Consider the following 11,630-nt stretch of genomic DNA (forward strand, 5'->3'; position numbering starts at 1 on the left):
TCTAGAAAGTACATTTGACTTTTAAAAAATGTCTTCTTTCTTCATTGTATTTATTTTTCCTTTAAATACTTTAACAGGTTTATAGTAACTCTTTTATCATTCTAGTCTGTTAATTCCATGATTTATATAATTTCATGTTTTTTCTATTGACAGATTATTCTTTTGGTGTGAGAAACATGTTTATACTCCTTTGCATGTCTGGAAATTTTTTATTGCATGCTGGACATTGTCAGTTATGCTTGCTGAGTACTGGCTTGTTTTCTAAGAATGCTAAACTTTGAAACTTTCATATATTAGCTAAGTTACTTGGTAATCAGCTAGATTCTTTTGAATCTTGTTTTCAAGCTTTTTTTAATGGGCTGATTTAGAGTAGATTGTACTCTGGGTATTCAATAAGGCTCACACAATCTGGCTGGCAAAACTCAAACATCTCCAAGCTGTTTGTGAGCTTTGAGAAATATTCACTTTATAGCTCCCTGATCCATCTTTTGTCCAGCCTTGGAGAGTTTCACCTTATGCATGTGTCAATTGTATTCAATAGCAGTCTCAAGGGGGCTGCTATGCAGAATTCAATATCTCTTTCTTCATGAAAGAAATATCGCTTTCTCCTCTCCACTTCTCTACTCCACAAAGTCCAGTAATCTTTCCGAGCTATATTTTCTATCTCTTCAACTCAGAGGGTTAATTTCACCTTAGTATCCATTCAGTCTTTCCCTACTACTACTCCTGAAGCATTAAATTCCCAAGCATAAAATTGTTCAGTCCACAGTAATGTCCTGGCACTCCTGAAGTTCCATCCATGTTAGTTTTTGGTCTTCCAAATCCAGTAGAATTGTCTCAGAAGGTGATATGAGCTTGGTACTCAGTCAACTGTGGCCATGAAAACTCCAATGCCTTCACTTTGGATGGTCATTTCACCAGTGTGATTTACACACTTTAAATCTTTTTATAACCCAGGAAGTGGTTATTAGATCAGTCTCACACAAACACTCATTTCCATGTATGCATGAATACACATATAAACACATGTATACACACATGCACTCATCAAGGACAAAATTTATTATCAGGGCTGTAAATACATAACTAAAACATTAATTTAGTAACAGTGGCTAACACTTTTTGAGAATTTATTGTGAGCCAACAACAGTGAAAAAAAAAACAAACCCACTTATATGCATTATCTCATGTTCCTCATATGTAGTATGAGGTTTAGAGAATTTGAGTAATTTGTACAAAATCTTACATCCAGTACCAGATGAAGTCAAACTTGACTACAGGCAGCCTAACACTAGAGGTGGAGTTGGTAAACTATGGTCTGCAAACTGACATGCATTTTTGTAAATGAAGTTCTATATCAAGACAGGCACTTGCTCATTCACTTTTGTAGTGTCTATGGCTACCTTTGAGCTACAATGGCAGAGGTGAGTAGTTTCAACATAGACTGTATGATATACAAACCCCAAAATATTTATTATCTATCCCTTTACAGAATAAGTTTGCTGACCCTTCTTCTAAAACATAAATTAATTACTCCATAATTTCAAGGCCATCTCCCTTGCTACCTTGAGGTAGCTTTTCATATCATTTTGCTGACCATGTATATTTTCTCATTCATTTTCTCTGCTTTCAAAGTATATTTTTCAGTGGACCAAAAATAACCCACCACTAAGAGGTATATACTTCACTTTAAAAATGGCTGTCTCCATCCTCTAGAATGAAAAGTTTTTAAGAGCAGATGTTTTGTCTGCTATGTTCACTACTATATCCCCATTGCCTAAGACAGAGCCTAGCATAGAGTAAGTTCTAAGATATGTTACTCTTAATGGATGATCCTTTGACTATACAAAGTTACCATCTGATTAAACTCTAAGGTAAAACTTTATCCCTCCCTTGCTAAACCTATAAAGAAAGGTGTGTTCTTTCTTTCATTTATGCTGTCTTTTCCCACTGATTCATAATGCCACCTTTAAAAATTATTATTATCATAGGCTGAATTAACCCAGTTGTCAGTTGAGGCTGGCTCACCCTTTGATATTTAAATAAAATTGTTTCCAACCCCTTAGCCAACATTCTATGAGAAGTCCAATCTCACTCCCAAATTCTCTGAATCCCCAAGGGAATATTTTCACATGATCTCTTCTTGCTTTATGAATCAGATACCAATTAATTTATGCTTTTACACAGATCTCATCCTACATGGCTGGTCTCTTCTCTGCTTCACACTAGACATGAATTTCAAGACACATACAAACACATGTATACAATATCCCACCCCTCAGAAAAAGAAAACCTCACTCATGTAGCATTCTTCACTGACAGTTAAAGGGAGACAAAGGGGATTTTCATGTACCAATGAAAACAATTTAAAATTTATCTTAAAAACTCTCTGCTCTCAAAAAGTCTGCAGCCTATCTATAGCCAGGAGTTTCTCATTGACCACCTTTGTACAAGCATGGTGATTTTCTCCTCTATTCACTCTCTTTTCATCAAATTTGTCACTTTTTATTTTTTGGGCAGAGTAGTTTTTCTATCTCTTTGTTACATTATCTTCTTCCAACGTATGCCCCTAGGGTCTCATCTTTTACCCTACTGCAATATATTGATATCTTTCTCAACACAAGGATTTTTTTTTCCCAAGAGAAAATGTTAAAATTAGGGTTTTTTTTTTTCATTCCACTAAACAATAATCTATTTCTGGGCCATCTACTCTCTTCCTTTTATCTATCTTTCTATTTTTGCAACCATTGGTATCACACTTTTAATTACTATAGCTATAGGATATGGTTTAATATCTATAAACAGCGCTAATGTACCAAACGTTTAACAACTGGTAAGGCACAAGCATGAATCAAATGAACTGAGCAATCATAACAGAGGGCTGAACACAGATCGCAGGGTATAACCATAGGGTGTATGTACAGGCTACCTTTAAGGAAAATGTTCATTATTCTTCCTTTTCAAAATTTCTAGTTTTTTTCTCACATGATTGTTATTATCAGCTATATTGGTACTTTTATCTAATTAAAAAAAAAACTCATCAAGAGTGCAGTTGGGATTGCACTAAACCGATAGATTAATTTGAGAAAATAAAAAACCAAAACCATAAACATTCTCCTGACATCTGAGAAAGGCAGAAGGGCTGGAGGTTGAATCAATTGCCAATGACCAATGATTTAATCAATTGTGTCTATATAATGAAGCCTCCGTAAAAACCCAAAGGACAGAGATGGGAGGGATTCTGGTTGGTGAACACATGAAGATTTGGAGAGAGTGGCATGCCTGAAGAGGGCATGGAAGCTCCACACCACTTCCTACATACCTTGCCCTATGCATCTCTTCCATCTGGCTATTCTGGAGCTATATTATTTTATAATAAACTGGTAAAATAGTAAGTAAAATGTTTCTCTAAGTTCTGTGAGCCACTCTTGCCTATTAATCAAACCCTGAAAGGGGATCATGGGAACCTCCCGTCTAAAGCCAGTAGGTGAGAAGCACAGGTGACCACCTGGACTTGCAAATGGCATCTGTGGAAGAGAAGGGGCCATCTTATAGGGCTCACCTCATAACCTGTGGGATCTGATGCTATCTCCAGGAAGATAATTTCAGAATTGAGTTAAATTGCCAGACATCTTGTCAGTGCCCCCTGAGAATTGGAGAATTGCTTGGTGTTGAAAATAAAACACACACTGGAATTGTATCGTAGATTTCCTTATAGTGATATATCCTCGCATTCCTGGATTCGTTTTTTCTTGTTTGTAGTGTTTTTATATTAAACAGTCTACTGAAAGCACTTGACATTTTAGGCTACCCTCTTCTGAGAGGCCTTAGAGTGCAGGGAATACTAATAGTCTTAACTGAGGGATTCGTTTTTGTCCAATAACACCAACACTTAACAATAGCTGAGCAGAACAATGATAGGGTCTAGAGCCAAAGAAGTTCATTTAAAAATTAGCCTGGGGCACCTGGGTGGCTCAGTCCGTTAAGCATCTGACTTCGGCTCAGGTCATGATCTCAGGGTTTGTGAGTTCAAGCCCTGCATCAGGCTCTGTGCTGACAAAGCCTGGAGCCTGCTTCGGTTTCTGTGTCTCCCTCTGTCTCTATCCCTCCCCTGCTAGTGCTCTGTCTCTCTCTCTCTCTCTCAAAAATAAATAAACATTAAAAATTAGCCTGTAGCTTCAGACATGGCCCGGAATAAAGGCTTTGCCAACAGGTGATGAAACGTGATAATGGTGGGATTAGACACCCCAAGAGAGATACAGGTAACAGAATGACATGGAAACAAAGAGGCTTTATATATATAAAAAAAAGCAGTAGTCAGAAGTAATGAGGTAAAAGTAAAAACAGGTAGATGGAAGTGGCAGTGAGATAGAAATAGTCATTGCACAAGCAGAGATAAGTTTAGCCATATGGGAGAGAACCTAGAGTAAAAAGCAGCAGATACTTGCTGCTGAGGGACAACAGGGTGAACAACACTCTGGCTGGATCACTGTAGTTGCAGAGATATAGAGCACCTAAGCATCTTGAATGACATTCCAGTTTTTCTGGAGGCCTGACCATATGACTGTTGAGAAACCGTTTTTGCATATGTTCCCATAAATCAACTCAAGTTAACCTACATGTTGCTTTTTTGCTGCCAGAAAAACCCGACTAATGCTATTATTTTCTTAAAATATTGCTAGATCCAATTTTCTAGTTTAAGCAATTTTTTTTCAGTATTCATTTGGAAGATTTGGCTATACTATTTTTTATGTGTGTGTGCATGTATCTTTGTAGGTTATGTTGTCTTTTTGTTACATCCTATTTTCTTCTTTTTCTGCAAAACGGTTTTATTCATTTTTGAGGGGGGAGGAGCAGAGAGAGGGGGATAGAGGATTTGGAGTGGATTCTACACTGACAGCAGAAAGCCTGATATGGGGCTTGAACTCACGAACAAGCCGCGAGATCATTACCTGAACTGCAGTCAATGCTTAACTGACTGAGCCCATCAGGTGCCCCCATCCTATTTCTTTCTTTAGTGGACCCTCTATATTATCTGTCTTAACAGTTGTACTTTTCTGGACTTCACAAAATTACTTGAAATTTATAATTACTATTATTGCATAGTTTTCTTTTACCTTATGTTTAATGCGAGTATGTCAGATGGAGAATATATTTTTAAAAATCTATACTTTTGTGAACCTGAGTGTCAAATTCCAAACACACCCTGCAGTATATTTAAAACCCTGCAGTATATTTCTTAGAGAACTTTACTTTCTGAAGTATTCTGAATTCATTATATGGAAATGTTATGCAATTTCTCTTATACAGGTTTTTAAATTTTTGTGTCATTAAAATTTTGCAGTAGGTTCAGGAATCCAGGTGTCCATAGATGGGTTGTATTAATGGCCTCACTTAATGACTTCTTTGAATCCACAATGTTTGTCCCATAACTTTATTTTTGTAAAGTTTATTTATTTTGAGAGAGAGAGAGAGAAAGAGAGCATAAGCGGGAGAGGGGCAGAGAGAGGAGAGAAAGAATCTCAAGCAGGCTCCATGCTATCAGTGCAAAGCCCAATGCAGGGCTTGAACTCACAAACTGTGAGATCATGACTTGAGCCGAAACCAAGAGTCAGATGCTAAACCAACTGAGCCACCCAAGCGTCTCTGTCCTATAACTTTAACGTTCCTCTTACTCTGACTATGCTTGAGCATGTGACGTGCTTTTGTCAATAGGATGTTAGCCAACATGACACAAGCAGAGGCTTGAATGGTGCATGTACTTTTTTGTTGCCTTTTTGCATGACTGGGCCTGCTCACTATTCCCCTCTGCCGTGCTATGAGAACATGTCTGGCTGTTCTGCAGGGAGGATGTGACAGGCATGTAAAACAAAGCTAAGTTGTTCCAGACATCTGAGCTAGGGCGATCCTGGTTCAGCCAATTGTCACCCAGCCCTCAGGTATGTGAGAAAATCTAGAGGAGATCAGAAGATGCTTCCAGCTAAACCTATTCAATATTGACAACCTGCAGTGAACTAAATAAATGTTTATTATTTTAAGACACTGGGTTTCAATGGTTTGTTTTGAAACATTATTGTGGCAACAGATAATACAGAGATACCAACATGATAATTAATTGATGAGAGGACCTCACTGTGTATCTGAGGTACCAAGTCAGAGATAATATTCACAGATGGTAGATATTTTCATATATTGATAGCTATTTTTGTATTCTTCTGTCTCTGGAAAAACTCATTTATTACCCCAGGAGTGATAATGGTACAGAGAATATTCCCCTGTAGCATTTTAGCAGCATTTTAGACACTAGACTTGCCAAAGAAGAAATGTGACTTTGCTTATCATGTAGTCTTTTGGTACTTGAAGTGTTAAGAAGATAAATGGATTTTATGTGATCAGGATGGTAAAGATCCATTATATTCTCTGCTTCAAATTCTCATGTGGATTTAAGTTGTTGGTGAGAAGAAATAAGAATGTAATCAGGTTTGTGAATGCTTGTAGCTGTGATTTTTCCTGATAGCTAGTAGATTGTAGAATGCCTTTGAAAGAAATCTTGGAAATATAGACTGTCAGGTGAAGTCCTTACTCTTATATTAGGTAGATACAGGTTTCTACATAGAAAATAGCTTCAGCTCCAGTTAACATTTATTGATCATCTGTTATGTACTAGGCATTATAAATACAAAATCAGTGAAAATTAGCCTCTGTCCTAGAGAGATTTAGAGTTCAGAAAAGAGACGAAGAAATCATGACAGAGAAATAAATACTATGATAAGTACAATGATGAGCCACACACACAAATGTGGTTGAGGAGTGTCAGGTGGTGGTTGGGGGGCTACGTTTGTCCAAGAAATTTAAAGGATAAGTAGATGTAGAGAAGTAAAAGAAGGCCTTAGGTGGGAAAGGATTCCAGCAAGGAGCAAAGTATGAGCAATGATTTGGAGTGTGGAATAACATCAATTATACAGGAAACCACAGAACATAATGTGAGACCAGAAGTTACACATATATAACTAAAATATGTATGTATGCCAAAGTATAATCAAAGACTTGTTAGGTATTTGCTTATGTTATCAAATATGCAATTCTTTTTGGTAATAGAGATTTTTGTTTTATTTTACATATTGGAAAAGTAGTCTTTGTGCTTTTTAGTACCTTCTGCATATCTGTAAATTCCACATGCACAGAGAACACATTTATTTTACTCTTCTGCATCTCAGCACCCAGTACAGTGCCTAACATTTCATATGAATTCAATACATATTTGTTGAGCAAATTACTGAATTCTTGAACTTGTCAGCCTCTGCCAAAATCCAATAGAAACTTATTTTTTAAATTAGTCTTTTAAGTTTACTTATAGGCTAATTTACTTGAATAATTTGTCTTTCTCAAATTGTCTTCAATCAAAGGTTAATCTTCTGTTTTATAATTCTCCCTATTTGGGGATTAAAAAAATATGCAACTGTCAGTGTTGTTTTTCTCCCTATACATTCATCTATGTATTCATCCAACATATGATTATTTAATACTTGATTATGTGTCAGCACTGTGCTACACCCCAGGGGTGGAGTAGTAACACGTCAGACCTGGTCTGGGCCTCAGTGGAACTTATTTTCCAGTGAGGAAAACAGACCAATATTGGATAACTAATTTACAAGCACATAGGGTGTTATATACGGAACTGAATAGTTTTACAAGAGTGTGTAACATCGTCTTTTATCCTCTATTCAATATTGATTATCATATGATTATTATATAACAGGTTTACTTTATCATGCTTTTAGTTTGTGTTCTCTACTTTCTGTTTTACTATACCACAGTTATAATTAATGTGTGGCACATAGAAAATGCACTGTAAACGTTACTTGATTGAATAAATGAAAGAATAAATTCATTTTATCAGAGTCCTGATCCATAGTTTATTGGCATAATTTCTGGATAAAATGGGGTCATTAGTCAAATCTATTTGGTTATCTGGTTTTAGTCAACAAATATTCATTGAAAGCTCATATAAGTTATGTGGCAGATGTGGGAAATCCAAAGAAGAATAAAAAGTTTCCTGTCCTTACAGAAACTGCAATTCAGGCACACAAGATAACAGTATATGAGAAGCTAAACATTTAGCACAAGAAAACATATGAATCATACATCTTCTAGACAAATTACTATGCTAGGTAACATGAAGAATGAAAGAAAAGAGTATAGCCATGATTTCATGTTGCTTATAATTTAGCTGAGGAGACAAGATAAATATATTTAAAATGAAAATAACACCAAACGATAAATGGTACATTCTGGTACTCAAGATAGTAAGAATCTCAGAACTTCAGTACATGGAAATCTTTCAAAGGTTTGACATCTTTTCTCATTCAAGCAAATATTAGAACAGTTACTCCAAAGTGAGGTGTGTATACTTCAGGGAGCACCAGGCAATCCACTGTAGTGTGGGAAGAAAATATTAAAACTTCTATTTATTTAAAAATAATTTAAAAGGAAATCAGTCCTTACTAACATTTAATAAAAAGGATTGACAATGGGCCATCATAGTCAGTAGCCCATGGATGTCTGGTGTTAGGATTTAACATGGTGTCACATGGAAGCAAAGGAGTGGGAATTGCATTCCCCAGAACAAAGTGGCACCTCTTCCCATTTCTTCATCATGAGTTATTGTGGGTTATCTGGGCTGCTTTAAGTTTTTACTAAACTAGCCTTCAGGAAATGGACAAGTGACTTAAAAAGTCCTCCAAAGAAATAGCAGATAAAATTAATAATACAAGCACAACTGGACTAAAAAGAAAATCTTAGCTGTGACGCTTCTCTTTGTGAACATGCTTTTTGGATACTACATTATTAAACAAGATCTAATCAGATATAACAAAAAGTCACCTGTCCTCATGTTCAAATTTATGATGAAACTATTCCAAGTTTTTTTCCAAGGGTTTTTGTGTGTGTTATTATTGTTAATGAATAACCTCATTTGCATATATTGTGCCTTGAGAAATTAGCAAGACTTTAAAAGACTAAGCATCCCGGGGTGCCTGTGTGGCTCAGTCAGTTAAGCACTCGACTCTTGATTTCAGCTCAAGGCATGATCCCTCAGCTCTTGAGACTGAGCCCTGCGTCAGACGCTGAGCTGACAGCATGGAGCCTGCTTGGGATTCTCTCTGCCCTTCCCCTGCTCGTGAGCACTCTCTCTGTCTCCCAAGATAAATAAATGAAAACATTAAAAAACATTTTTAAAAAAGCAATTAAGGATCCAAAACATAAGGACAGTCTTTTGCAATTTTTCAGAAGTTTTCAAAGGTAAGAGTTACTCAATCTGGCATTTAGTGAAATTTCACTAGTTTAATAACAAATGTTTAGAAGTTTACTTATAAAAAAAGACCACTTGGACTTTCCAGGGGTCCATACAACATTGTTCTGTGTTCCCATCATAACTTAAAGGGAAACTTTCCTGATGTCCAGAGCCCTCAATGTCATGCAAATGGAGGAGGAGGATGTCCTCAAAATCCTTGCAGCAGGAACCCACTTAGCTGGCACCAACCTTGACTTCCAAATGGAACAGTACATACATCTACAAAAGGAAAATTGATGGCCTCTACATCATAAATCTGAAGAGAACCTGGGAGAAGCTTCTGCTGGCAGCTGATGCCATTGTTGCCATGGAAAACCTGGCTCATGTCAGTGTCATATCACCCAGGAATACTGGTCAGCAAGCTATGCTGAAGTTTGCTACTGCTACCAGAGCCACTTGGACTGCTGGCCATTTCACCTCTGGAACCTTCACTAACCAAATCCAGGCAGCCTTCTGGGAGCTGAGACTTTTGGTGGTTATTGATCCCAGGTGGTTACTTGACCACCAGCCTCTCACAGAGACATCTTATGTTAATCTGCCTACCATTGTTCTGTGTAACACAGACTGTCCTCTGCGCTATGTGGACATTGCCATCCCTTGCAACAACAAGGGAGCTCACTCAGTGGGTCTGATGTGGTGGATGCAGACCCAGGAAGTTCTGCACAAGTGTGGCACCATTTCCTGTGAACACCCATGGGAGGTCATGCTTTATCTCTACTTTTTTTTTTTGTCCTTATAATGTTTTAATTACACAAGTAGCATATACTCATCTAGAAAAATGGAAAATACAGGTTTTATAATAATTATAAATTACACACCCTCCCATTACCCAGATACACTTACTATTGGCATTTCCATATATATATTATATATATTTATTATATACATTTCCATATATATATTATATACATTATATATATGGAAATGTATATAATAAATATATGCATTATATATACATTATATATAAATTATATATATACATTATACATACATTATATATAAAATTATATAATTATATAAATATTAATATATTAATAAATATATACATTATATATACATTATATATAAATTATATATATATAATATATATGGAAATGTATATAATAAATATATATATGTTTTGTTTAATAAATGTGAATTTCTCCTATTATTTGCAAGTATTTGTATTTGAAAGTAAGCTGGAATCCATTCTTGGTTAATTCTAAATTATTTTAATATAATTTATTGTCAACTTGGCTAACATGCTGTGTGTAAAGTGTGCTCTTGGTTTTTGGGATAGATTCCCGTGGTTCATCACTTACATACAATACCCAATGCCTGATCTCTACTTCTACAGAGATTCTGAAGATATTGAAAGGAAAGAGTGGGCTGCTGCTGAAAAGGCTGTGACCAAGGAAGAATTTCAGGGTGAATGGACTGTTGTAGCTCCTGAGTTCATCGCTACTCAACCTGAAGTTGCAGACTGGTGTAAGGCATGCAGGTGTCCTCTGTGCCTGTTAGCAGCTCCTACCAAAGACAAGAGCACTCAGCCTGCCACTGAAGACTGGTCTGCAGCTCCCACTGCTCAGGCCACTGGATAGGTAGGAACAACCACTGAATGGTCTTACGCTGCTCTTCCACAAAGGCAAACAAAATGGAAATAAGGTTGACAGAAAATAAAGAATTTCTAAAAATAAAAAATAAAAAAGAGAGAGAGGCCAATTGGAAAACTGTTTTTCCTTCCAGAGTGAATAAGACTGAAATAATTCATGAAGCAATAAGCCACAAAATTATATTCATTACTTTATCACTAGTGCTGGAAGTTACGTAGAAAACTTTGCTGAAGACTTTGAGAAACAGCTAAGACAAATTATGTAGCATTAGAATTTATGTAGTGATAGAATTGGATGGATATATTGGCATTTCTACTGTGTCTCAATCTATTTGCTAGATTGTATTTCAAAAAGGAGATTCAAAATTGATCACAATTTTGTGCCTTTAAAGGAAGAATTTACTATATACCTGAACACTGTATGTTAATTAACTGAAATTTAAATAAAAACTTTAAAGAGAAGAAGAATTTACTGAAAAAGATAAATTCTCAGCAAAGAGAGAATCCTTACTGACTTTCTTTTAAAAATGTTTATGGGAAATATATATTATGATGGAACTGAAGCTTTGATGCTTTGCCTGCAGCTGAAAATTCAAAAATATTCTAGGTAATATTTTTATATGGGAAATCTCTTAACTGCATCATTGACAGGAAAGCTTTTCATCAGAAGTGCATCAACACTGTTTT

The 11,630-nt window shown here is 36.1% G+C and overlaps 1 pseudogene; it reads left to right on the plus strand.

Moving 5' to 3' along the window:
- Positions 1–9,454: 9,454 nt before the first annotated feature.
- LOC112859317 (small ribosomal subunit protein uS2 pseudogene) lies at positions 9,455–10,995 on the plus strand (annotated as a pseudogene).
- Positions 10,996–11,630: the final 635 nt, after the last annotated feature.

This window comes from Puma concolor, chromosome F2, assembly GCF_028749965.1.
Source record: "Puma concolor isolate L17-30 chromosome F2, mPumCon1.1.hap2, whole genome shotgun sequence".
Lineage (NCBI taxonomy): Eukaryota > Metazoa > Chordata > Mammalia > Carnivora > Felidae > Puma > Puma concolor.